Below are 24,604 nucleotides of genomic sequence, written 5' to 3' on the forward strand. Positions count from 1 at the left end.
CTCTTTTTCAATAATCTAGATTAGAAAGATAATTTCTTACAGATCAATATAGGCATTTTCACACTTTAAAAGCACCTTTTATTTTGCATCACCACCTTTATAGGCATAGCTCCTTAAACTCCAGTCTGAGATACCTAAACTGAAATAATCTCATTTCCCCTGCTCAAATTGAGAATCCTTGTAGTGAAGAAAAATGAATTTTGCAGGTGAGATTTGAGAGCAGAGAGAGGGATGTCCATGACATATTAAAAGCACAGAGCAGAGTATTTTCTGTAAAATTGAAAACCCTGCATGTGCACATATCTGTGTTCATGAGTGTGAGGAAGGAGAAAGGTGTGTAAGAATACAAGCCAGTCTGTGGAGGAAGTGGGAAGGAAAATTAGAGGAGAGATTATTAACTTGTCTTCATATATCCTCATAATGTTCACACTTATTACAATGATTGTAAAATGTTACACTTCTCCTTTCACTGAATAGGAAAAAAAAAAACTTGAAAAGAAAAACAGACCCCATGAATTAAAAGAAAAAAAATCTTTTAAAAGTTGATTCAATAAGCATTTCCTGAGTAAAATACATCCCATAGCAAAGAAATAGTCTGTTAAGGCCCAGGTTTCTGACAGGTCATCTGCCCCTAATTATTCCCCCAAATGACCCCCAAGGTGGGGTCTAACTGAAGATTTTCAGAGAAGTAATTCATCTAATATCTAAAACGGTAAATAAGCAGACCAGTGGGATTCAGCCACTGACCAAAACCGCCTTTGAGAACTGGCAGCTGCCCAGGGCTCCATGCTAGCAAGTTTCGAGCAATTATTAAGCGCATTTGGACCAGAAAATAATTAACTCCAGTTTTAGAGCTGTTTGCGCTTGGTGGACTAAATTTCTATCATGAAACTGACAGATAAAAGGAAACAGTGTAAAGCAAACATTCAGGTATAGGTCTCCAGCACTGGGGAGTCTGTGCAGGTATTGCAGGGACAGGAGCAAGACTTTGGAAGCAAGCAGTCCTGGGTTTACATTCTGGCTCAGCTGTTACTTGCCACGTGGCCTTGGACACAACCCTTAAGCTCTGTGAGCTTCTGTTTTCTAATGTACGAAATGGGGATAAGTATTCTTTTTTTGAAGTTATACAGAGAAGTGAGTTATACAGAGAAACGAGTAAGATCATATATTTGAGTCATTTAGTAGCCACACTGCCAAGCAATACACACATCAAAAGAAAGCTATTATTACTCAATTATTCCAACACTCATTGATTAAGAGTGCGCTCTCTCTGCTCACGCTTTTAAGAGCATACGTTGGTAATGATACCTCTCTGACATTCACACAGGCACTCTGATCACGTCACAAAATTTGGACCTTGTAAATACGCAAATCACGATTCAATAGGTCTGCATGGGGTCTGAGATGCTGCATTTCTAACAAACTGCCTGTGAGACAGAGGGTGCTGGTGAGTGTGCCATAATTGGAGTAGACAGGCTCTAGAAAAAAAACAGAAGTTAAATAAAATGAATGAAGCGGAGGGAGACAGAGCAGACTTTGAGGCAGGGTTAGCCATTCCATCCCTGTGCCTGCACACATCAGGCACACTTCTCTGGCAGCACTCACCACACTCTTAGAATTCTTCTCTCTGTGCCACTGGGCTGTGATCCCCTTGAGGGCAAGAAGCCTAACAGCCCAACCTTATGGCTCCAGGTGTCTGCCGCACTCAATTTGACACTCAATTCAGGTATGAGTTAACAGGGAATGAAGGAACGGATCCATGAATGTGCTGAATGAATAAAATTCAGGGGAATTGTTATTGGTTGATGTATAAAAATCTACATGGGTCTGAACTTCATTTTTCTTAAGTACTGGACCAGCTTCATATATTATTAGTGTTGTTGGGGTTAAGTACTTTATTGAGCTTGATATTCAAGCAAAAGAACCATCAGGAAAGATTAATCTTGGATATTCACTCTAGACATACGAAATTTCAGAGTGCCCTTTATTGTAACACAAAAACAAAGATCCAGAACTCCTTTCTTCTTTCATGGGAGGTCTCCTGTCCTCAGGAGACCAGTAGCTATAGTTTCCAGGACGTCAATGGGACATTTCTTACAAAACAATCATTTTGTCAACATATCATTATAATTAGTATAGATTCTCTTCTAAGGCATGTAACAGCTTTATCCCTCGACATTACTCCAATTTTTTTTTAAAGATTTTTATTTATTTATTTATTTGACAGAGATAGAGACAGCCAGCGAGAGAGGGAACACAAGCAAGGGGAGTGGGAGAGGAAGAAGCAGGCTCCCAGCAGAAGAGCCTGATGCGGGCTTGATCCCAGAACTCCGGGATCACACCCTGAGCAGAAGGCAGACGCTTAACGACTGAGCCACCCAGGCGCCCCAATCAACATTACTCCAATTTATAGATTTTCTAAGTGATTAAGAATCACTAAAAGCAAACAAAAAACCTTCATTTCTTTTATGACAAAATATAGTGAGTTTTCCAACTGGGGTCTCACACTGGCATCAGGCTGTACAATCGAGTCATGTAATCTTCACATGGTTAGCCCTCCTCCGTGGACAATAGGAGGTCACATTTGCCAAGCTGGCAACTATAGCAACATCCAGTTTTACTACTAGGAGTTAGAGACCTTGTTAAATTCAGAGGGAATTGTAAGTTTCATTAGACAACACCAGGAAGCACCTGTCCATATTTGAGCTATTTATGCAATATGATTCTTTTGACTAGAGCCTTAAGTTCTAATTCAGTTGGTCAGGGCAGGTCTTGTGTTCCTATAGTTCTTTTGTTGCAGATCGGAACACTGAATTATAGACAGTACAATATCTACTTCTAAACCTCTCCAGATATGTTTAAAATTTCAGCTCTATGGCCTAAATATTTAAAAATATGGGCGTGGTTAGCTGTGTTTCATCTCAAGAGAATAATAGGATTCCAATAAATATGGTGCATTACATTTATAAGAGGGGGAACTGTAATTGGACGTGTTTTAAAATTCCACTCTGACTTAAGTCACCCCAGGGAGTCACAACATATTAGTGTTTGTCAGTAAAGGAATTTACCTATTCTGAACGACATCTTTCTCAACACAGTGACCTACAAAACACACTCTCCCTGGGCTTCTGGAGAACTTTAAAATCATTCTTTAATTAACATTTTCAGCACCCCTATGGCCTCATTATGCTGTCATTAGTATTTTATTTTCTCGGTCCCAAGAGTTCTCAAAGCAAATACATGTTCCACAGCTGACTTTCATGTTTTCTTACACACGAGTTTGTCCCCCATTCATGATAGAAAACAAATGTTAATTAGGATGATGGTTAAGACGGACTAGGCTTTTTCCAAATATTTTCCTATAAACCAAAAAACTTAAATGGTTAGTCTTTTTCACAGAGTAAAAATATCTGGGTTGAAAAAAAAAAATCTAGGTAAAAGCAGTCAAAGGATATTGAGAGCAGCTTCCCAAAAAGACATCCTCAGAAAAGTTCCCTCTTTAGAACTCTCATAAAATGCCATTGGAAGGTTTAGTCAGTTCCTTCAACCTTCCTGGGGTCACCATAAGGCCCAATTACACCTTTTGACCCACAAATTACTTCTGGGAATTTTTCCAAAGGAAAAATCATAGATGTGCACAAAGCTTGGATGTGAAAAACTTAAATAAACTTAACTTAACTTAAACCTATACTTACTAAAAATAGATAAATCATAGAGTACCCCTATAATGTAATCTAGAGATATTTTAAAAACTTTAATACAATATCTAAAGATAAGGAAATATTTATATATTATTTTATATATATTTTTTATAATATAATATATAAATATATATATATTATATAATTTTATATATAATATATATTATTTTTAGTATTACACACAAGTAGATGATAAAAAAGCGTGTTTAAAATTATCTCAATTTCCTAAAAAATATAGATACATGTTTGACTGAAAAGAAATAAACTCAAAAGTTAACAATAATTGGATGGTAAGATAGGGTAATTTTAAATCTCTTCTTTGTATTCTCCTGAATTTTTATAATTTTATTTTCTCTACTAAATATGTATTCCTTGGGTAATTAGAATATAAAATGTTTTCCTCATTTTTTTTTCTCTTATGACATGAATATAGCATTCATACATGTGGAACTAACTAATCACCAGATTAGTAAGAAAGAAATGAAAATAAAGGAAGATCGGTGAACATAAACTTAATTTACTACATAGACTTGGCATTAACTTGTTATATTTAAATAAATTCCTCCCAGGAGATTCTCTACCAACCATCTCCAGTTTCTACTAGCTGATCCTTTTCCTGAAACAGTTCAATGATTCTTAGAAATCCAAATGAAAATCCCAGACAGACGAGGAAATAATATGTGCAAGGCAAGTTAGCCTTGGCTGTGTGCAGAGAAGTGGAAACCATGAATATGAATGGATGGAGGTTCAGGACAACCGGATAATGAAAGAGGGAAATACTATTCAGATGACAGCTGCCAACTCCCTTCCCCGACCTGTCACTCCCCTGCTGCCCGCCCCTTTCTCCCCTCCCCCGCCTTTATTCCTAGCCCAGAGGAATGCTGTGGAGCTTGTAGCCTTCATGGTGTTCTCACACTCCGAAAGCACAGAGGATAAAAGGCCACTGTGTTGAAAGCTTGTGCTTCATAGAGTAACAACAGTGCTAAAAGTGCTTAAGAATACGTTGTAGCTTTTCATATCAATCACAGCGTTTGCCAAGCTACTCTCCAATCTACTGGGAGGTACCGGGTGAGCATTGTTTAATTGGCTTTGGGAATCTTATGAGCTGTGCTAGACCATCAATTAGAGGAGTTGCTAGGGTAAGCGTGTGATGTGTGTGTGTTGGGAGGGGAGGGTTGGTTATGCCACAGTCTTGGTAAACCATCTGCAAATGCATCTTTGGACAAACAAGTAGAAAAAAGTCAGAACTCACTTCTTAGGAAAGAACAGTTCAAGGAGGCAGTACCCTAAGTCTTCGCACAGTCAGCTAATCTCTTTGAATACAAATACCACTTAATAATGCCTAACTTATTTATTCTCAATACCAGAATTTTCCTATCTAGGCCAAGGGAGAAAACTGTGATTTGTAGAATCAGGGTCTCATACTCAAATGTGTTGAGCTGTCAGGTGGAGGACGAGACAAATAGAGCTGGGGCACATGCACCATTTAAGGGGGTAGTTAGTGCTGTCAGCTGTTGCTCGTGTGGGGATAAAACCTACTACCGCTGGATTTTCTGATTTTTCTTCTCTTTTTTTAAAAAAAGATTTCTTTATTTATCTTAGAGAGAGAGGGAGCAGGAGCAAGAGGGGCAGAGGGAGAGAGAGAGAAAAATTCAAGCAGACTCGCTGTGAGCGCCGAGCCCCTCAGGGTGGGGGGCTCAAGACTCTGGGATCACAACCTGAGCAGAAACCAAGAATCGGTAGCTTAACTGACGGCATCACCCAAGCGCCCCTGATTTTTCAAGAGTAACTGGCAATCCTAATTTTTATGTGAAGTCTCTGTGTTTTTAGAGGTTGACAACTTTTAAAGAAAAATCAGTGCTTTCTATGAACAAATAAAACATCTCTAAGGACCAAAATAGACTGCCAGGATGTAACCCTCTGATTCAAAGAATAAGATCTTAGCACAGGATTTTTATTACTGTATATGCATCAATTACCATCCAGAAAATGGACTAGAAAAGAATTATGAATTTAAATTCTAAACTGTCTGACCGATTTACCCTAATCAAATTCCTAAATTCATTTGGGGTATGCTTTCCTCCTTTTATTAAAATATAAGTAATGTATGAGAATTTTACAATTTAAAGATTTTGCTTGAAAAAATAAAATAAAGATTTTACTTGGGGATTTAAATAGGCAAATGCATTTATTTTTACAACTCAGAATTACTGCTAATAGTTTATTTCTTTTATGTATGAAAAGACTAAGGAACAAAGCAAAATCACATCTAAGCCAGAGGATGAGGCTGGAACCCAAGAACGCTGTCTCCTTATGATTCAACAATCAAATAAGAAACTTCTCCAAAGGATGACTAAGAAAGCAAGCCTATTAACATGATAGGCTTATGAAGCAAGTAATCATGTAAATGAATCACTATTCTAATAATTCCAGCAAGAAGAACTCAGGGTCCTCATTTAAAGCACATGGAAAGGAAATGTGTCAGGTTAAGACATCTTTATCTAATAACTGGAATAGTAATCACATTTAATCCCATGTACATTTTCAGATGAATAACTCTACCATTCACTGTCCAACTTAACAAACAGTTTCCTAGGACAATTTGCTTTCCACCCATGCCATTTCTCGTTAGAATGGCAACATCCGGTTTGTGAGGGAAATGAGTCATATTATGCCACTATCCTACCTTCCAAGGGACAAGTTAAAGCAGGAAATGAATGGCTTTGTGTGTGTGTGTGTGTGTGTGTGTGTGTGTGTACAGGAAAACAGTGTATTCTAACTGAAGGATTTCAACTTGGAGCATAATTTTTTTTAGATATTGCTTACAACTTTCAGAGTTGTCTTATATTAGATAGAATTATAATTTTACCATTCAGTTTCACTTTGAACTGATTCACAATATACAGATATCTCTAAATGTTTGTGAATTTTTCACCTTTTAATTAGTCTTAAGCAGACAGTCTCAACTTAGATTTCTGTCTTTTACACCTAACAACTGCATCTTGTTCTTAAATGCTGTGGCATTCTTGGCTAGACCTCAGAACTATTAAAAACTTCCAAATAATGATTTTAACAATCCCCATTAAAATGAGGATACCAGAAACCAAAAATCCAGAACTGAGGTATCAAAGTCACTTTAACTGACTCTGTTTCACCTTCTTTAGTTTCTTTCTATGTCTCAGGTTCCCTATACTGAGAAAACGGTGACTTTCTACCTATAAGGTATCTTGTAAGAAACACAAAGTTCCTTTGCAAAGCTGCCTTATTATGCAATTTAAATTACAGAAAGCACAAACAGGTGTCCTCCCTGAACAGATGAAAAGAGTCCTCATTTAAAACTCCAATTATGGGAATACGATCTTAAAAAAAAAAAAAGTCTTTTTTAATGCTATTTATGAGATAAGGACTCCATGTTAAGCAAAGTAATATACTTCCAGCAAGGGAAAGTGTCAGAGAATTGGCATTTTCGGGCAGCCTTTGTTTTTTGCTTGACAAAAACAGACGTTGCTGGGCAAAGGGAAATTTTAAAATTACAGTTCACATTTTACCTCTAGATAGTCCTGATGCTCTTTCAGGGGAAGCACACCCTCAACATAAAGAACGAGGACCCTAACCCTGTTTGTCCTTCACTCTTCTGCCACCAGTTCAGCTCTCTTATTTTTCCAAACAGATGCAATCCTTCTCCCTACCAATCAGATCTTCAGTCTCTAGGCATCATTGGCTAAGCACAGTGCTATAAGCTCTATTGTCATAGTTCATTGCCTGCTATTAGATCAAATGAGATGAGAGAATTCTCCATTTGAAACCAAAACAACCTTTATATCAACTGGTCCAGACACATAGGACCTAGAACTATACTGATGGAGTCACCGATCTGTGTCTCCTACACAGTATCAACATGAAAAACTATTTACACATTCTAATTCCACTACCTCTTCCTCATCCAAACCCTCGTTCCGGGATTTAGTTATTCTTTACTATTCCCCTAAAGTCCAGAGACCAGAGGGGCACCTGGGTGGCTCAGTCAGTTAAGCATCTGCCTTTGGCTCAGGTCATGATCCCAGGCTTCTGAGATCGAGGCCACAGTTGTGTTGGGGAGTTGCTTCTACCCCTCCCTTACCCCTCCCCCACTGCATAAGCACTTGCGCTCTTGTGCTCTCTCTCTCTCACTCCTTCTCTCTCTCAAATAAATTGAGTCTTTAAAAAAAAAAAAGCCTAGAGACTAGACAATTACCTCTTTAACTTATCATCCTACATTCAACACGTTACCTCTGAATAACTCAAGAACTGTAATACATCCCACCCTGGGTTAAAGACAAGCATTAGGTATCATTTAAAAACAAAAACAAAAACATCCTTCAGCCAACTGAGGACTGTTGGTGGAAACTCTAGTCCCCAGATGGCCAAATACACAGCAGGTTCCCTGCCCCTCCCCCCTCCACAGGTGCAAAGTCAGGGCAGTCATCAGCCAGTCAGCCAGGGGCTCTTCCTGCCTTCAGCATCCTTCTTAACTCAGCCTCTACAGGCAGCTACCCCCAACATGTCAGACTTGGTTCTCCAGATGAACAGCCTGTGTCAGGTAGCCTCCCAACGCTCAGTCCACCAGGATGTCAAAACTGAATTCTTACAGGCAGGGGCGTCTTCAGTCTCTCTAATGAGACTATCACATGAAGTATGCACTAACCTTTTTTTTAATCTGGCATTTAGCCTTAGCATTGAGATCAGCAATTTTAAAACATGCTGTCAGCTCTTCGTGACAAAGTCCTCTATTATTACCCTGACCATCTCCCTACTGACTTCAGGGATCTGCCAACCCCTCCTTTGTGGGGGGGGAGTCCCCAAAACCTTAAGTGTGAGTGGATCAGTCACTTCAGCGAATGAGAGGTACTGACCCCACTGCTTCCCAGCTCAGGAAAATGCGAGCCAGACTCCAGTCATCCAGTTCTTTATGACTAAATCACTTGGGTAACCAGACTGCAGAGAAGCTGGCATATGCATGGGGTCTAAGACAGGAGGGGCAGGGAATCAAAAAAAAAACTTCACCTTTTCGTTATATCTATATTTTACTAGAGAAAAAATTGACTATATAATGTCAAACCCAGCAACTTTCTATTTCAGGTTTTTGTTATTTCTTCCCTCTGCTCCAATTCAAAGTCCAAATGCCCTAAAAGGCCAAGAGAAGACCAAGACACAAGACCTTCAACTTCTCTCAAATTAACAAGTTGTCATAAGTGAAAATGCAAGTGGAGGCCAATCCAGGCCCAGGAGGCCTTTACTCTGTTCTTTACTCTGGGAAGGGGAAGTTCTGGCCTGGAAGGTGGTGGCCCTGCCCTCCTCCTCCAACAACTATCAGCTCTCCTGTGCAGCTGTCTCTTCTGCTTACTCTGCCCCAGATTCTGACATGAGACTTGCTAGAAATAGTGCTCAGGCCCCTCTAAAGTTTGGCTGTCTGATGGCACCACATTCATACAATAATCAGGGTAGTGGACCCTGTAGTGTGCTGCCCAGATCCCTTTAGAACTGGCGCATTTATTGCCAGGAGTACCAGAGCCTGCCAGCTCTCAGCTGAGAGCCTCTCCAGGAATTACACACAAAGAGAGCCCGCTCTCTGGAGGGAGTTTATCTACTGCAGTTTGGGCAGCCCACATCCAATGACTGGCTGATGGACACAAAGACCCAGCCTCCTTGCCTTAGTGCCATCCCAGTTCCAGAGCCCCCCCCTCCCCGACACACACACTCCTGTATCATAGTCACCCTCTCCCTCTATCCAGTTCTGCTGCCCGCATGTCACTGCCAGGCTTTGTTCCATAAGTAGTCCCCAATAAACCTCCACCTCAGCATCTCAGAATCTGTTTCCTACAAAACTGAACCGAGATCATCAGAAACAAGGTACAAATAGTGCTGCACTATCCTTTGCTCATTCTTTTCTTCCTTCCTTCATTCCTTCCTTCCTTTCTTTTTTTTAAAGAGAGAGAGAGGAGGAGGAGAGGGGTGGAGGGGCAGAGGGAGAGAGAGAATCCCAAGCAGGCTCCACGCCCAGTGCAGAGCCTCACACAGGGCTTGATCCCAGGACCTTGAGATCATGACCTGAGCCCGAATCAAGAGTCCGAAGCTTAACCAACTGAGCCACCCAGGCGCCCCTCCTTTGCTCAACTTCAAATTCATACATAGTTAACTGACATCCCCAGCCCTTGCATCAGCCACATTCAGACTTTGGTATTCAGTGGATTCATGACAGCCTGGCTGCCCACCAGTCCAGTTATAACAATTTTACTGTAGGATTAATGGCATCATCTAAATATATGCAGTCCTCATCTTTGTATGGTTCTAATAGGCATGCATTTCAATGACCATGGTTTGTTTAAGTAACACCAGTCCAATAACAACCATGTTCAGATTCCAGTTATCACAGAATATTATATTAGTAAGTACTTGCAATACAGACTGGGCAGGTAGTTCTCCAGTCCACAAATAACAGGTACACATCACTGACCAGTGACCAGCGAGTCGCAGCACTTCTTATCGATTGTCGATGATTGGTCACTGCATATCTGAGCAGGGCACCAAGAGCTGGAGTGATGTTTGACCCCTGGGGAGTAGGGAGCTGGAGGAAGGACAGCCAGAAAGCAGGATCCCCTTGGCCAGATAGTGGTAAGTGGCAGGCTCCCCCTCAAGTGCCAGTGTCTTAGAAAAGTACAGGGGTATGTTATCCATGCACCTTCGAGCACAGGAAAGGTGAGACCAATATCCATGTACTGGTTTCCAGCAGCTGCTATAATAAATGACCTAAGACAAACTTAGTGGCTTAAAACAACAAAAATGTATTCCTTTACAGTTTGCAGGTCAGAAGTCTAAAATGGGGATGCCTGGGTGGCTCAGTGAAGTGTCTGCCTTTGGCTCAGGTCATAATCCCAGAGTCCTGGCATCCAGCCCCGCATCAGGCTCCCTGTTCCTCGAGGAGCCTGCTTCTCCCTCTCCTTCTGCTGCTCCCCCTGCTTGTGCTCTCTCACATGCACGCACTCTCTCTCATAAATAAAACAGAAATCTTAAAAAAAAAAAAAAAAGAAGAAGTCTAAAATGGGTGGCAGGGCTGTGTTCCTTCTGGAGGCTCCAGAGAGAATCCATTTCTTTGCCTCTTCCAGTTTCTAGAGGCTGCCTACATTCCCTGACTCATGGCCCCACATTCCTCCGACCTCTGCTTCTGCCCTTGCATCTCCTCAGACCTCACCCACCTGCCTCCCTCTGATTACACTGGGCCCATCCTGATACTCTAGGATGATGGCCTATCTCAGTACCTTTAAGCTACCCACATGTGCAAAGTCCCTTTTAACATGTAAGGTAACATATTCACAGGTTCTAGGGATTTGAATGTGAACATCTTTGGAGGGCCATTATTCTCCCTACCATACCCCATCAGGTTCTTCCAAATGACTGTGCTCTCATGGATAGTGACCCCCATTTGGCGGCTGGAAATGCAAAGCTGCCTGCAAACATCTGTGTCTATATCTGGATCCCCTGGGAAGAGCAAGAACAAAGAAATGATTTAGCCTGGTGTTTCTGATCCTGAATCAGCTTTGCCCAAGGGGCTGCTCAGGTCTCTAAATGTACATTCTACATCAAAAATGATCACTTTCCAGTAAGTTTGTGGAGTATAGAATTCATACTTTCCCTCCTTGGACACTCACACTTCATGCTGGCATTTCAAGGGTCTGGAGAAGTCCCCAGGAAAGCAACTTACTTCTCACAGAACATTTCATGGAACACTTTGGGAACGATGCACTAGATTGGACTCCAAATCTGGTCAAAGCCACGGAAATAGCTCTGCCAGGCGTCTGCACACCTCTCCAGCTCCTTTTCAGAGCCTAATGCTTGAAGCCATGCTTCCTGCCATGAGGGAGCAGCCCTTCTCCTGCAGCAGCCGTCAGGTGCACTTCGGCAAACCCAGAACCTGCTTACTGACTCACACTCACACACAAAGTATGTGAAGTGACATATTGTTTAGGTGTCTCAGGTCTGCCTGGAGACTCATTTCCTGGAGAGTGAGGTGGGTTTTTCCCCCCTTATTCTTCTCTTTTCCCTCTCCTTGACTGTAGCTCTCAAAACTCAAGGGGAAAAAAATGAGCAGGAAATGGTGTTTCATCAAATACACTTAATGGGTTTTGCTTCCCTCCCTTACTTGTCAAATCAAATACTTAGGCAGATTGCCACATGAAAACTAAAACAGTTTCTCCTTTCAGCGAATGGTTGCTATTGTCAAAACAGAGAAGAGTATGTTCGCTGCCTTATTGCTGGTGTGTTCCAGGCTGTGACCCTGGCATTCTACTGTATGGATGTTTGATTGCCTGTAGTCTTTCTCAGAAATCGCTGGAAGCTTGGGAGATAGCACAGAATCTCAGAAGAATACTTAGAGATCACTCACTGGATTTTCTTCTGGAATCCTGGAATCTTCCTTCAGTATCCCTAATTAAGAGGCTCTTCATTTATGCCTCATACATTTTATGACCATCAACCATCTACTCACCTGAACAAAGCCTTTGTACTAGAATCCTGGCAGACCAGGCAATGTGCCTCCTCTGTACGTCTGAGATGCCTTCTCTCATCTATCTACACCTTCCATAATAGTAATAGTAAATATTTATAGAATGTTTACCACAGGGTAGGCACTATGCCAGCCCCTTTAATTATGTCATCTTATTTCATCTTGACCACAATCCTATGAGGTAATATTTCTACTTTATAGACAAACAAAACACAAAACTGTTTACTGAGTTTCTTTTACTGCATTTACTGATATTATTTACTAAGTGTTTTCTATATTTCAGACACTAAAGTGCTAAGCACTTTACATTTTTATCATCATGTCTATGAGGAGGTGTTACGGTTCCTCTTTTGCAGGTAAAGAAAGGGAGGCTTCCGGGGCACCTGGGTGGCTCAGTCGTTAAGCGTCTGCCTTCGGCTCAGGGTGATCCCAGTGTTCTGGGATCGAGCCCCACATCGGGCTTCTCCACTGGGAGCCTGCTTCTTCCTCTCCCACTCCCCCTGCCTGTGTTCCCTCTCTTGCTGGCTGTCTCTATCTCTGTCAAATGAATAAATAAAAAATCTTTAAAAAAAAAAAAAGAAAGGGAGATTTCCACGAGATAAGACACTCCCCACAGTCACACAGCTAGTAAGAGGTAGAACTGGGACCCAAGAGTATCTTCTATTTAGACTTCACTGCCTCCTTCTCCCTGTTATCTTTCTAGCCAAAGGGGTCCTTTGTATATCTGCAAATTCACAGAGCATTTATTCATCATCCCAGTCTTGTTACTTGTCATATTCTGCACAGAGCTTAATTTCTCCTCACTGGGCATCTCTTAATCCACTTTGCATTCCTTAGCATGCCGCTTACAACACGGGCTCTGTAAATATAAACTGGTTTAGAGTAAGTCAGCTTACAGCGACTGGGACTGGCAAAACAAACAAACAAACAAACAAAACAAACTGTGTTTTGATGGAGAGTTTCCAGGTCTCAGTTGATTTCTCCATTGTTTCAGGAAGCGGCTACACAATGGCATTCAGTACAGGGGATGACACTGGATGGTTTGTCCCCTGGCGCTTTGTTTTATCAGCTACCACGGCTGTTCTGCCGAGTCCCCTCGGATCTACTGGTGAGGCCAAGGCTGAAAGGATCTGTGAGCCAGAGGAAGCGCCAGCTTCTGGAAAGTGTCTGACACACAGTAGGCACTCAACAAATATATTTTGAATAATGACCAGTGACAAAGTCATGTGGTACCCATCCAGCATTTAGAAATGATCATCTCCTTTCACCACTGAAGTGATTCTTAGAAATCATTCATCTAGAACATGATATACTCAAGACTTATTTTCACCTAAATAATAGATTACCTTCAATTATACAAATAAAAAATAACTTTAAGAAAAACCGTAAAATGAAATCCTGCAGATTCTTTTGGTGATAAAGTGAAATGCTATCTGCAAACTTAGTAACATTGTGCTTGACGCATGGTTGATGCCCAGCCATGACCCTGAGGACCTTCTTCTACATGTTGGTCCCCATGGGGAGGTAAGTGCTATATGGGTTCTGTTTTCTAAAGAAAGTTAATGACAGTATCTTTCTATCAAAATGTATTTCTTATAAGGAAAACATGATTTTTTAAAAGCCCCCAAATTAATAATTTCTCGTTTGAATAATTTTGAAAAAAAAAAAAACACCCAAATCTTTTATCTCAAAAGTACTTCTGCTGCTGCTGTTCAGTAAAAAAAGAAAATCACCTCATTAATAAGCTGCTTAGGGATTTTAGAAAATCTTTATTGAGTGTCTACAAAGTGTTCCAATGTGCCAGCCCAACCCCTAAGCCAACTCATACCATGCCCACACATTTCAACTTCTAGACTGTTTCTCCTACTAGATCAAGAGCATGGCAGAGATGGGCTAGCTGTTTATCGCACTATTCCCTCCTCATCCTGGGCACATAGCTAGGCTACATTCCCCGGCATCGCTTGCACTTAGCTGTGACTATGACTATATGGCCAAGTTCCCACCAACAGGATATGGCTGGAGGAGATGTGTGGCCGTCCAAGCCTGGCTCGTATAAGGATCTCCTGCACACCCCGCCAGCTCTTGCCATTCTGCCCCAGCTTGATGAAGATAAGCTCTGAAACCTTGAAAGCCACATGGACGACGGCAGAGCCACAAGACACAGGTTTCTGTGTCCATGACCACTGCTTGGAAAAAGGCCAACCACAGCTCAAGTACCTCTGCGTAAACTTTACATAGGTAAGAAATGCTTCTATCCTGTTTGATCCGTTCTACTTTCTTGGATGTGTTTGTTAGAATAGCTAGCATCTGGAGGTCTTGACATTTTTGCAAAATTATGAAATACTCAAAGATTATTTGTAAAATAGCAACTCTAATCATTGTATGCCAAATCAGACACTAGCTTATAAAATAAGCAAATAATGTAGAACTAGGATATCTTGTAGACTAAGTTCTACTCCAGATAAACCATCGAAGGTGCCAAAAGTTTAAGAAAAATGTTGTTGAACGCCTTGAAATGTAGAATATTCACTTAATTGATTTAATTTTTCTGTGACACAAGAAAAGCCTACTATTGCTTGATTTCAGTGTTAAGAACATCTTGATTCAGCCTATTAAGCACCAGTGTTTAAAAGGAGGGTAGTTTGTGCTACAGCATTCATGCAAATAGACATTTCTGAGACTTAAAAAAAAAAAAAACCAAAACCAAATTGGTGAGAATTGAAGTTGTGAGCTACAGGCTCTCATCTATATTGAGTAAATGACAGATTAGGATCACTTTCTTAACTTCAGAATTGTGTGATTATATTTGACCATTGATAGTAATCCATAGTTTAAACTGATCATAAAACACATTATTTTATTTAAATGTTAAAATGTACAGTAATATCTATTTGTCCTGTGTACACATAGGAAATACATCAGGAGACACTCTCAGAAATTTAAGTCTCAAGCGAAACCTGAGAAATATAAGCTTCAACCACAACCAAAGTCCAATTAAGTAAATTATTTATTTTGTTGTCCAAAGTATAAGGGACCTAACCTAGTTTAAGGCCATCAGTTAAACATGTAATGCCAAATAAGATTACTTACTGGTTCTCAAAAAACTGTCCGGTTAATGCAGTAAAGACCTTTTGAGTAGATGGATAATCAATGGTGCTTCTGGAAAACTGCCTTTGGTGATCACAGCTGTTCACCTGGGCCCCAATGCATCCCAAATAACTTAAAAACATCTCTCCAATCAGTCTTCTCTCCATCTCCACTGCTCTCACTTTTATCTAGGCCACCACAGCTCTTACCTGGCATACTGAAATATCTACTCTCAGCCTGGGTTCCTTGCTTCCACTCTTGCCCCTTCTCTGAATGTTCCCCCCAAGGAGTGCCCAAAGCAATCTCTCTAAAGCACAAGTCATATCACACCATTCTCTGGCTTAAAATTCTTTCATGTGTCTTCACTGGTCTTAGGACAGAATTGGAACTTCCTCATGGCCTGCCATGCCCTGCCCCATCCCAACCTATCCTAGTACCAATCTCCCCATTCCCTTCACTCCAACCCAACTAACTTCCTTTGTGTTCCTTGAATATCCCCAGTTCTTTTCCATCAGGGCTTTAGAACTTCCAGTTCTCTCTGCCTGAAATGCTCTCCCTCCAGCTCTTTACATGGTTGACTTTTCTTCATCCTTCAAGTCTCAGTTCAGCCATCACATCCCCAATTACCCTCTTGTCATGTTTATTTCTTTCATAGCACTTACAACACCCTATAATTTTATTCTCTATTGTCTGGAAATCTAGACACTCTATGAGGACATGAACTTTTCTTTTTTCTTTTTTATTACCTTGTTTCAGGCATCATATCTTCAGAGATGGGTGGATGAATGGATGGACAATATAGGCAATAGATAATTCCAGCATTCTTTGTCCCATGGACCATCCATGAGAATCTGTATTATCACATTTGTAGATAAGTGTTACTATCCTGTCCTGGCAGGCATGGTTATAAAGCAATCCCAATTTCATTTGGCCTTTTCCACACAGTGAGTCTTATTGTTAAATGAAAAATACCCAGGTTTCCAAAACTGATCATCTCAAAAAGATATGTCCTAATATTTCATTATCCGTGGTATCACACAAGGCTATCGTTGCTTTGAATTATAAGCTATCCATCGCTTCTCGGCCTTTTGGCTAAGATCAAGTGTGAATTATAAGCTATCCAACTTCTGAAGAAGCTTTTTCAGGAGAAACAAGTCACCTCAACGCAGAGTAAAACTACGAGCCACTTCCTGGATTCCCATATCTAGACCATCACCGTTAGAGTACAGCAAACCAAGCTGACGACTATATGGAAATCCAGTACACACTTCACTTTGGTTTATGGCACTGGGTCACTCTGACAGAATAGCTTGTTTTCCCAGTTCTGACTAACTGGAGGAGAGCTGTGCCTACAAATAGGTTTCCCAGACGTTCCTCTGAACATATAATAGGAAATGCAGAATTGGATCTGGGCAGGGCCTCTGGAAATGTCAGGGCAGTCTCTCCACACTGAATGTCCCTGAAAATGCCAACATTCTCAAGTGAACACACTTTTCCCCACTTTGAGCCATGGTGAAGACATGCTATCCCAGTCCAGCTGAACTAAAGAACTCCACTCGGTAACTCAACATGAGAAAACTCAAGAAGCCCCCACAGGACGCCTGCCAAGGAACAGCACAGGAGCCATGTGACATCTGCCTGCACAGAGGGAGGTTACAAGAATCACCCCCACAACGCATGTGGTGGTAGTCTCTCTTGTAAGGCAGTTGCTGGGGTCTTTACCCAGGAAATTCCACAGTACTCTCTTCTTGAAGGCTCACAGGAGAAATGCCTCCCAGGACTTAGTACCAAGAAAAGCTTTGTTTCTACTAAGGATTTAGCTTTGCTGATGGTTTGTTTTATCTTTTGGACACTGTGATTACTTTAACAGATCACATTTCCTCTTTGCTTCTAGAAAGCCCAGGGACAGATTTGCAACCCTCTTCAATAATGACACTGGACATTATGACATGCATTCTTATGTTCCAACCGTACCACTGACTTTATCTTGCTTTTTTACACATGTTTTCCCTCAACTCTGATTTATTTAAATACTTTGTATTCCCTTGTATTGTATATATTTATAAGCTGCTTCAAATCCTTTTGGGAATGAAATAGGCTATTAATGCATAGATACACACAGTGGATTTTATTCCAAACCTGTTACAACCCTAGATCCTGTAAAAACACAATATGGCCTCAGAGAAACGTGGGCTTGAATCCTGATTCTGTAGGTTTCTAGCTATGTGATCTCAGGCAGGTCCCTTAATATTTCCAAGCTTCCATTTCCTCCTCTTTAAATTAAGGGTAATAACATTTGCATTGTACTATGGATATGAGAAATAATGATAATTTATATGAACAGTCAATACTTAGTAACCTGAAAATAAATAGCGTCTTCTGTTATTAATAACAACTATGCAGACTGCTACCAAAAATACCTAAAGGCAACGTCTGGAAGACACAGGGACACAGATACATGGACGATGTCATGTGACTGTGCAGGCAGACACCAGAGTGATGAACCTAACAAGCCAAGAACACAAGAATTACCAGCAGTCACTGGAAGTGGCAAAAGACGACTCTTCCCTAGAAGGTTTGGAGGGGAAATGGCCATGATGACACTTTGATATTGGACTTCTAGATTCCAGAACTGTGAGAGAATAAATTTCTTATTTTAAGCCATGCTGTTTGTGGAAATTTGCTAGGGCAGTCATAGGAAACCAATATACCCAACTCCTATAGCTCTAAATGGTAGAAGTGAAATAACCATACTTCAATCCAGCTGACATCTGCCAAGATCTCACAGATACATACCTGGCAACAAGATGCATTTCATGGAAGGCATCTGCTAGAAGAGCACAAAGACTTTGACCTTAGGCTTAAATGAATTAATTCCCCTCTCTGACCTTCAAATAGCTCATCTATAACATGGGATTAGGTCTAGATCAATAATGGCAAATAATTTAATTGGGAATGGCTGTCTGAGAGTGCTGTATTGAGAAGGATTATGAGGCGTCATCTGGACAAAGAGGCAGAGACAGATAAAGAGTCAAAATACTCCATCTTCATTCTCCTTACACCCCCGTGACCATCCTTGTGCGTTTCCTCTTCCACTACCCACTCTTTACACACAGGTGATGCTTAGGGTTCTGATACTCACTCACACTCACTTCCTACCTTACATGTTCTCCTTAGATAAACCAACTGATTCTTATGGTTTTAAATTATCACCTACGGTTTCCGCTAATAATTTCAAATCTATCTCTCCCATCTCGATTGGTCTCCTGTCCTCATTTAGTCCCACACGTCCAACTGCTGAATGAACATCTCCACTTGGCTATCCCATAGACAACTCCGAGCAACTCGTCATAACAAAACGCACCCGTTGCTCCCCTAAGCATGGTCTTCCTCTCATATGCTACCTCTTAGTTGATGGCACAACCATATACCGAGTTAGAAGACTGGGCTTTTTCCTGGTCTAGTTCCACTTCCTCACCCTCCCATGCTCAATCATTTACCAACACTTGCCAATCTTACCTCCTAGCTAATTCCCTTCCATACCCACTATCACTGTCCTAATTCAAACTTCTATCAGTTCCCGCCTTTCAAGATTCACCCCGGGTATCACTGCCTCCAGGAACCTCTGCAAGGACAGGTACTACATCTGGCTTTTCTGCACGTGTATTCTTAGAATTTGTCATTGCGTCTAACACTGTAGGCAACAGATGACAACGATGACGACAACAATGATGATGGTGTGTATCATTTATTGACCACTTACTATGTACCAGGCACCATTCTCAGCAATTTCTATCTCCACAACCAGCTGATGAGGTTCTTTCTCATTATCCCTATTTACAGATGAAGTACAGAAAGTTTAAGTGACTTGCTCAAAGCTATACAGTTCTACGAAGAGGTTGCTGAACTGATCTGAAATTCAATTTAAATTAAAATTAAGTCACAAGGTAAAATAGTGAAACATACACCTATTTGTTCAATAAATATTTATTGAACATATGCTATGTGTTAAACACTGGATATATAAGTAATGAATACATAAACACATTAATTTCAGACATGGGGGAATCTCTCAGAAAACTCATTCCTAGCCACTTCTCCAGGCCTGAACTGACCCAGGAATCTGGGAAACCAGTCTTTATCTACAGAATTCTAAAAAACCTTGAGAAATACTAGGGATAGCAGACTTAACTCAGGGTTTCCTCCTTTGCTATCGCCTTTCTCACAGAGCTGAGAAGCCCCTGTGAAGTACCAGAAAGAGCTTCAGTTCTGGTTCTCCCTTCCCAGCCTCAAGACAGTGACAGCCTCCAGCCTCCACAATCCCCTTTCCTTTGACTGCAGGTGGGCTGCTCCTCTCAGTGGAGGCAGAGAGCAGAGAGTTCTCTGCATGCTGGTGAAAGGCTTACATTGATGGCAATGAGGTCCGAGGACCTGTATGTCAGCCTGATTTTGGCCCTAAGTAGCACTGTGACCTTGGGCAAGTCAATTCACCCCTCTGGTCCCAATCTCTAAGAGTCCATCTAACCCTACATTCTATGATTTAGATTCTGCACTTCACAGACTACCAAGAGGCAGGGGTCTTGGCAAGAAGAGACCCTTCCCCACTCCCCCTGGATCCAATAGATTATTCCTAGACACTACCCCCAAACCCAAGCATTGCTCAGACCCTAAAGAAATCCTAAAATTTGGGGCCTGTGAGTCTTCCGTCAGTCTAAGAAAAGTCCACTTAAATTTTCCCATAATAATGACTTTCTTTGTTATTCATAAATGTCAGGAAACCTATGACTTCATGTAAGCTGACAGTAATTAAAAGAAGACCCTGTCCTCTCTGCAATGGTAACCACTTTTAAATATTTATCCAAGATAGGGATGCTGGGTGGCTCAGTCAGTTAATCACCTGATTTTGGATTTCAGCTCAGGTCATGGTTTCAGGGTCCTGGGATTGAGTCCCATGTCGAGCCCCACGTTAAGCCCCACATCAGGCTCCACGCTCAGGAGGAATTCTGCTTAAGGATTCTTTCTCTCCCCTCTGCTCACTCATTCTCTCTCTCTCTCTCAAATAAATAAATCTTTTAAATAAATAAATATTTATCCCAGACAAGAGGACATGTCTGTCCATCACTCATTCCACTCTTGCTGTTTCTTCCCCGACTATGGGCACTCTTGGATGTGTTCTGGGAAGAAATCCACATTTACTCAGTGAGTAAAGTGAAAGCCCCATTAGGGTTCGAACAGACCAAGAGAAACAAAGATACAGGTGGAATCTGTTCTGGTAATCCCAAAACTGAGGGTATGTTTTACTGGTGATGGATATGTATTTGCTTAAATTTCACATGGTAAATGTCCTTTTGCCAGGGATCATTTTCTAAAAGCTAAAATTATTTCTGTGCCCAAGTTCCTACGTGCATCATCTGAAGCTGACCTATAAAAAAGAACCAAGGGTAAGTCTGTCCAAAGAGCCTCCTTAAAAGTGATATGATTAAAAACAAAACAAAGCTACTGGGAGCATCTAATATAATAGGGAAGTGGCGATGCTGGGGGAAGGAGGAGGAAGGAATGGTCTTGGAACCTCTCAGCAGTTTTGCTTGCACAGCAAACTTGAGAACCATAAGAAATCACATGGCAGTTTTTATTCAACAAATATTTAGTGTCTTCATGTGAGAGATTCCATGGATACAAAACTCTGTCTGGACAGTTAGATATGTGAGTCACCCAAACAGCACAAAACTATGTGATACCACTACAGTAGAGGTATGGCTGTGCTCATGACCTAACCAGCCATGGGCATCGCAAAGAGAAAGCAGTGGTGGTTGAGCTCCTACCCACCATTCTGTGAACTTGTCAATTTCCCCAATGCCCGACTTTGTCCTCTCCATATCCCTACCCCAAAAGAACTAAACCACCAAACAATTTCCCTGTCATCGAGACCTAGTTTCATTCTTTCAGTCATCCAACAAATAATTACTAAGCACCTACTTTATGCCAGGTGCTTTGTGCCAAGGCACCTGGATCTGTCTGATCCGGGTCTAGTGAGCCATTTATCCTGGGCCTCATATTCACGAAATGTTTGCAGTGTAGATTGTTTAGATCATATGCAAATGATATCATACAGTCAGAGATACACTCACAGGATTAAACTTTAAAGCATATCACAACTTTTATAACGTTGGTTTGGCAATTTGCAAAAGTAGACACAAATCTCCCCACTACTGGGCCACATATCATCCAAGGAGGTGATCTGGGTCTCTCTCGATCACTGGGGGTCTTGCTGGACATTCCAGAGAGGACAGCAAGCAAGCCAGTTGTTGCACTGTGCTCACAGAACTTCATGTTTTGTGGGGAGACTGGTATCAAACAAGGACACATATCAAACTAATCACCAGTTATCTCAGGGAGGACAGTGGTGTGGCATGAGGCGGAGCTGGCAAGCAGAGCTTTCCCTTTATCTAAAATGTTTAAATGTTTACTATAAAGACATTTCCATGTATTACTTATGTAGTCATTATCAATTTCTACATCAGGTACACCAGTAAAAGAACAGCCAAGAAGAGGACTAGAAGACCATGAGAGAGGCTGACCCCAATGCGGGAGGCAGGGAGAATGAGCAAAACACCAAGTTAGAGCTTCAGGGCTGGTCTGGAGCTAAAACAGCTGCACGCAGCTTTGTGGTGACCACGGTCTGCAAACCCCGGGGAAGGCACCGCCAGGGAGGGATGCACGGCTCCCCATCTCAGAGCTCCCTACTGGGCTCAATCACCTTCTGACCCCACAAATGGAACAACCTACTTTCATGCACTGAGTAACACGGATGATCAACATGTTACACTCACCTTGGTTTGAAACTTGCCTTTTCATGGAGAGCAATAAATCCTACCAGAGAATACGAGATGCTCCTGAGCTGAATCACAGCAATCCTGTCTAGACTGAAATGTCTCATCGCCATTTTGTCCAACAAATTTTGTCTTGCCCGTTATTGTTCACCTTGTAATCCATATGGACTTTACATAGTTCTGTCAACAACAAGGCAGCCCCTGCTAATCAGCTTTCCCTCTGAGGAAAGCCTGACCACTACAAATGATCTCAAGACATGCTAGAGAAATAAGAGCAGCTATCATGGAAATATCATTAGCTATGGCAGCACCCAGACTGTAAAGACAGATGGAGCAGTTGTAACAGACAAACTGCGGGATAAAAACACTTCCTTACACTGTCATTCTTTTCAATTTTCCTGATATTTTGAGATATACTCATATAGCATGGCTTTTACAGAACAGGGGCAAGACCAATGACTGATCATCTAATAACGTTTCTGATCAGAGCAGTGTGTGTGTGTGTGTGTGTGTGTGTGTACATGTGCGTGCACATGTACTATTTTTAGTATGACAGGTGCTCCTTGGGAGCATGCTGTGCACAAGTTTTTAGGGAAATGCACAAGCCAGCACAGTGTTATGCAACTGAATGCACTTCTGCATGAGGTGAACAGCTAGCAGAGGAATGGTTTCCTGTGAAGGGTTTCTTGTCTGAGCTCTACTCTAAGAGGTCAGTGGGAGTTTGCATGGTGGATAGGGTTACCAGGTAAAATAACAAGACACCCAGCTAAACTTGAATTTGGGGTAAACGATGAGTGATATTTTTAGTATGGGTAGTTCCCAAATATTGCATGGGTGTTCTGTATTTTTATTTGCAAAATCAGGCATAGATAAGAACTTTTAAACAGCTAACAGTGGAAGACAGTAAGGTATACATGTCAATCATCTTTTTTCTTGGTCATGAATCTTGTCACCATCAGCATCAATTAACATTTACACCACATGGGGATGAGCTCCGTGCTATAGGGAAGACCTATGAATTACTCCAGCTACCTAAAACACTCAGAGTGTGCCTGCTTTGTCAGTCATGGACTCCTTGAGATCATGGATTACACCTTACTCCTCCATCCTCAAGACCCGCCCAGTGATTGGCATGTGGTACTTGCTAAAAATACAGTTCTGAATAAACGAGGATGTGATATGGAATGACTATACAGGGAGGAAATTTGGGGTGAGCAGGATAAAATGGCAAAACTGTACATGGCAGAAAATAGAGGGACCTTCAAGAGGGACCTCCATCACCTATGAACAGAAGCTCTTAGCATAGTAATTCAATTGAAAAAGCTCTTAGTTCGGTTAGTAAGGTTGAACTGTCTCAGATAAGTGCAAAGTAGTCTAAGCATTCTAAGTGGGTAGGGGAGGGAGAAGTATACAAAGTTGGGAAATCAACACTTACACAATTATGCACTTTAGAAAAGCCATAATGAAGGGGGACAAAGCATTTAAAAGCCCAAAAGAGGGACAAGCAATTCTGCCTAGGACAAGGTAACAAGTTTTAGATGGAAGAAGTTATGTGAGCCATATAAGCAGGTATGGTCTTTGTACTTTATAGACTCTGTGTGTATGTTTAATCATAAATATATGTATATATAGACTTATATATTTTTATTGAAAAGTTGTAAAAATGGTACACTGAATGCCCACATACCCTATGTTATTCTATGGAATGGGAACTGAGTCTTGGGGTAAATTCACATTTCTTTTGAAAGTATCCTAGGATGGAAATGTGTAAGTAAATAAAGTAGTATATATTGGTCACATTGCAAATGCATATTTTTCTAGTCAGAGAAAATATTGGTAGCATGTATACTTCTAGATTTCTTTCTGTACATATGTGCACATGTAGGTATTTCACAAATATACTATCAGACTCTATACACTACCCCTGTAAGCTTGGTTTGAAACTACAAAGTGAATTTATCCAAGTGACCAAACATACTCCCACAACCTAAGACTTAGTGCTCACATAGAAATTTTCTACTGATGAATTACTTAACCACCTACCTACTACTGAACATTTAAATTGTTTTCCGTTTTTTTCTGTGATAAACTTCCTGACAGCTAAGTTGTTAAAGATGTCCATCATTATTTCTTGGGTTTAAATTCCTAGAGGAAGAACTGCTGAGTCAAAGACCATGCACATTTTTAAGACTTTTGATACATATCATCATTTTGCTCTCTAGAGAGGTTGTGTCAACTTATAATGTTATAGTTATAAAATATTAAAGGGCCCATTTTCCAAATCATTTTTCCAGGTTAGTCACCTCATAAAATCTGCGAAATCAGAATTTAGAGAGTGCACGCATAGAGTAATATAGGTAGTAAGTATTTCTATGACAGGTATCAGAGGCGTGTGAAATGTTAGGCAGCCATGGAAGCGTTAGTTTGGGTTTAACTAAAGGAAAGCA

At 41.1% G+C, this 24,604-nt stretch overlaps 1 protein-coding gene across 2 annotated transcripts in view; it reads right to left on the minus strand.

Annotated features, from left to right (window-relative positions):
* MOB3B (MOB kinase activator 3B) overlaps positions 1-24,604 on the minus strand; it is a 209,217-nt gene that overhangs the window by 178,328 nt on the left and 6,285 nt on the right. The gene's annotated exons all lie outside the window — the stretch shown is intronic.

This window comes from Ursus maritimus, unplaced genomic scaffold, assembly GCF_017311325.1.
Source record: "Ursus maritimus isolate PB19 unplaced genomic scaffold, ASM1731132v1 scaffold_17, whole genome shotgun sequence".
Classification (NCBI taxonomy): Eukaryota; Metazoa; Chordata; class Mammalia; order Carnivora; family Ursidae; genus Ursus; species Ursus maritimus.